The 4,702-nt window shown below is 36.3% G+C and overlaps 1 protein-coding gene across 4 annotated transcripts in view; it reads left to right on the forward strand.

Annotated features, from left to right (window-relative positions):
* LOC106870480 (tyrosine-protein kinase Fer) overlaps nucleotides 1-4,702 on the forward strand; it is a 141,304-nt gene that overhangs the window by 43,966 nt on the left and 92,636 nt on the right. The gene's annotated exons all lie outside the window — the stretch shown is intronic.

Consider the following 4,702-nt stretch of genomic DNA (forward strand, 5'->3'; position numbering starts at 1 on the left):
TAGATTATCCTCCTACAGAGGATAAATTATTTAATTATTTGAAATGTATACCTCAACACTTTTCTGAATCTGATTACATAGAGGAATTTCAGCATTTGCTGGAGTTTTGAGATGCTGCAACTGATCTCGTTGAAAGTGTTTTGATGGTACGTTCTCTGTATTGAAAATTGTGTTGTGACAAAAGCTCTTAAGTACATGCATCTTGCTTGTAGCCTTAACTGTAAATTGTGTAGCAAGGAGGAAGTTTAGTTTGTTGTTTGTAATAGAGGCATTGCAGAATTGTTGTTTTCATAATTTATAAGATTGGGCTCAAATCCTTTTATCAATTTGGTGAAGATGATAGTAACATATTTTAATGATGCCACTTGGTCTAATAGACCACATGACTGACATTTGACTTAATTAATTTTTTTTTTTTTTGTAGTTTGTTTTTAGTTGTTTTCTAGTTTAATATCTTACTACTAGGATATGAATTAGCATATTTTCTGATCATGTCATCTGTTTGTTGTTTAGCTCTAGCCCAATCAACTCTGATCAAGCAGATCTTTTGACAAAAGGTATACCAACTATAGCCATCTCATCAATTTTTTTCCAATTCATTATGTCTGGGAATACATTATCCTATGCTTGACCTTTGGCTGCAGTCCAAAGACTGAAACAAGTAAAAGAATGAAAGAATCAGCTAACTTTATTAATCATCATTTCTGGATATTGAATAAGAAATAAAATGTTAGAGGTATATCTGTCTGGATTCAGAGTTCAATTTATAACCACTAGATTTGGGTTCTATTCTAGTGCATAGTACCTCAGGCAAGTGTCTCCTACTATATCTTTGGGCCAGCTTATGTTTTTGGGGTGAGATTGGTCAAGGGGAAACTGTATGGGAGCCATTGTATGTGTACATATACATATACAGCCACATTATTTATCTGTCCGTTTGTCCATCCATTCATCCACACACACACACACACACACACACACACATGCTAGTGAATGTAAATTCTTCCCCTGGTGAAGAAGTACAATCATAGGTTGCTGGTTAGTGACTTCAGACTTAGATCTAAAGGGAGCCAGACATGTAAACCAATGAAATCCTAAAGATCCAACAAGCAGTCAAAAATCTAGGTATGTTTTAGTTGAAACATTTGATAAAAAGGAGGAGATAGATGTATTGCATAGAGGACAACTGAGATTTCCCACAGGACAATCTACCCCCGAGGGTGTAGACCAAATTTGTGGCTGGTGCAAACTACTGACCAGTGTATCTGTCTGTCTGTCTATTTTAGACATTCACACACACGCACATGGTTGTATGGTAAGAAGTTTACTTCCCAATTTGCTTCTTGGTTTCAGTCCCACCATGTAGCACCTTGGGCAAGTGTTTTTTTACTATAGCCTGAGCTGACCAAAGCATTGTGAGTGGACTTGGCTGATGTTAACTGAAAGAAGCCCATTGTATGGATGTGTGGGTATATGTGTGTGTTACTGTCTTTTTGCCTTGACTTCACGTGATAGTCGTAAATGAATGTCACCATCATGTAATTGGTGTCCTTTGTTCCCAGTCTTCTGTGAAAACATGTCTCCTGAAGGAATATGTTACTTGATAAAAGGTGAGGGCTGGCAACAAGAAGGGTGTCAGGCTGTAGAATATTTACCTCAACAAAATCCATCCAATCCATGTAAACATGGTAAAATGGATGTTAAACAACAATGTAACTGACTAACCCCATCCCCTAGAATTTCAGGCCTTGTGCATCATCATCGTTTAACATCTGCTTTCCATGCTAGCATGGGTTGGACGGTTTGACTGAAGACTGGTGAGCCAGAGGCTGCACCAGGCTCAATCTGATCTAGCAAAGTTTCTACAGCTGGATGCCCTTCCTAACACCAACCACTCTGAGAGTGTAGTGGTTGCTTTTATGTGCCATTGGCACGAGGACCAGTCAGGTGGTTCTGGCAACGACCACATTCAAGGAAAAAATTATTTGGTTAGGTTCCTACTTATGAAAAAAAAAAAATGTTGATAAAACTGCAAACCGAGAAACTTTTCTGGCAAGTGTTTAAAAGCTGAAAATGAAGTGGCTTAGTCATGTAACCAAATACTGTGACACTCTGTCTCTAATGAATACCATATTTGCTAGTGTACAGGACATATACTTGCATAGGACAAAGCCACTTCATTTTGATGTTTCCTCATGCAGTCATACACAAGGTATCCCATTTCTAATATGTTATCATTAGACACATGACAATTTTTGATACATTTAAGAGTCTAAAAAGTGGAGGGACAAATTCCTGGCAGAAGATGTGTAGGAAGACTACAAAACAACAACAAAAATGGGCTGAGGGAGATGATAGAAAGCACAAGATTAGCTGATAACCAGGAAAGATAGCTAATAGATGATAGAGGTTGTTGTGCTTGCTATATGCATACAGCTTCCTTTGAATTTTGATGATGGGCTTTCTACTGACAACCATTTCACCTATATTGTCAATGTTGTCTTAAGAGATTAGCGTTTGGAATTCATGGTCCCCAATCACTAACAGTTGTATTTAAGGGCAGATTTAAACTACTGTATTTTCTAGATTAAGGGGGTTTTAAGTAGAAATCATTCTTGCCTTTGATTCAACTTCTCTGGGATTTTTGAGCAATTCTTACTGCTTCTTAGCATAGGCTGATCTCAGAGAAACAGAAGTCATCAAGTAAACCATACAGCAAAAGATGTACTTAACTTTTAAAACGTTCTCCATACAATTTTAGGTCTTTGAGAGGAAGCATATTTTTTAAACAAATAAAAACAATATTAAACAAAATGATAAATTTTCATTTTCACCCCGTCATCAAAATGAGTAATTCGAAAAGGAATGTGCTTTATCTGTGTTGCATCTGTGTTTCCTTTTGATGAAAGTTTCTGGTATTCAAAAATGAAAAACATAATGTAAATATTCACAGGTAGAATTGGACATCTTTTGTGAGTTACCTCTTCCTCTGCATCTGGCAGTATTCTTTTCTACCTCATCCTCTGCATCTGGCAGTATTCTCTTTTCCTCTTATCACTTTATGCAAGTCAAATTCACTTTTGTTTTTCACTCTTTAATTGCTCTCCTGTGCCAACTTATAATTGTGTTTTTTCTTTACTGTTCATTCTTCCTTCTTTTCACTTTCAACAATTCCTTCATCATTTCTTTTATCTTTTAATTGTTTCACTCATTGAACTGTGGCCATGCTAAAGCAACACCTTAAAGGATTTAATCAAACAAATTGACCCCAGTATTTATTTTTTAAGCCTGGTACCTATTCTATCAGTATCTTTTGCCTAACTGCTAAGTTACAGGGATGTAAACTAACCAACACCAGTTGTCAAGTGGTGAGGGTGCAGGACAAGCAAACACACACACACACACATGCCATGCTTCCACACAGTTTCCATCTACCAAATTCACTCACAAGACATTAGTTAGCTTTGAGAATTGCTGATGTTGCTGTGCAGTGGAACTGAATCTAAAACCTTATGACTGCAAAGTGAGTTTTTTAACTACACAGCCATACCTGCTCTATTGGTGATATTTCTATGTAAATCACTCAGAAAAGAGATAGAAACGTTGATAGTCCCAACCCATTAGCATTGATTTTTTTTTTTCTTTTGAGGATTTCAATTTTCACTAGGAGGTGTTATTTATAACTTATATGTTCAAAATCAACTTCAAAATAGTTATTGGTTTGTTACAGTTTAATCCAGTTTCAAACAGAAATTGACTTTTGAGCAGTGTGAAAACTTGCCTTGAGAACCTGAATTAGTAAATATTCAAACTTGTCTGACTTCTGAAAAATATATATTAAATACATGAAAAATATATCCAAGTGTCCTCTTTCTTCCCACCTTCCTCTCTCTGTGAATGTGTATGTATTTGTGTGTGTATGAAAATAGGAAGTCTATTTTTAGTTTATAAGTTATAATTATCATGAAGTTTGATGTTACACTCTTTTGTTACAAATGTGATAAGATCATTATTTGTTGTTGACAAGCTTTTGCTGGCTCTGTTTGAGAAGTTTGATATATTCTTTCAACATTCTCTTCCACTTCATAAGAGGTAGCCTACTCTAAGAGATGATGTGCACTCTATATTAATTAATTAATTCACTTCTACAAATTGGCCCCTATTTGTGCTGAGGTCATTAGTTTCACTGAAGCTAGCTGATATTACATCATTACCCCATGTATGTATGCCTTTTGCTAAGGCTTTCAACACATGATTCAGCAGCTTGATTTTTACGATATTATTTTCTTTTTCCCGAGTTTCAAAGGATGTGTCACTGAACTTCTCAAAGCAAGTTCAGTCAAAACTAATCTTTTTGAATGCAAGACACTATCAGTCAGGTAAGATAGTCTGCACCATTGCAGTTAAGTATTCATTATCCATTCTTTGTGGAAGATGAACTTTCAGTGCAAATTATAAAAGAGACTCCTTCTTCAGCCCTTCTTCATTCCCTTGGTCATCAATGTCTTTCCTCCTCTCTTCTTGACTGTGGACTGTCTTTTCTGCTCTTCTCTTATTGAATCCCTGCTTTCTCAGTTCTGCTTCAGTACCCAGCCTCCAAGTATTTTTAGGGCATCCTCTCTTCCATCACTTTTGTAGGTGAATGTTTTCCAGAGGGAATGTCTTCCTCTCTCAGGTTTTGATGGCTTTTATTTATTGTCGA

Source organism: Octopus bimaculoides, chromosome 18 (genome assembly GCF_001194135.2).
Source record: "Octopus bimaculoides isolate UCB-OBI-ISO-001 chromosome 18, ASM119413v2, whole genome shotgun sequence".
Classification (NCBI taxonomy): Eukaryota; Metazoa; Mollusca; class Cephalopoda; order Octopoda; family Octopodidae; genus Octopus; species Octopus bimaculoides.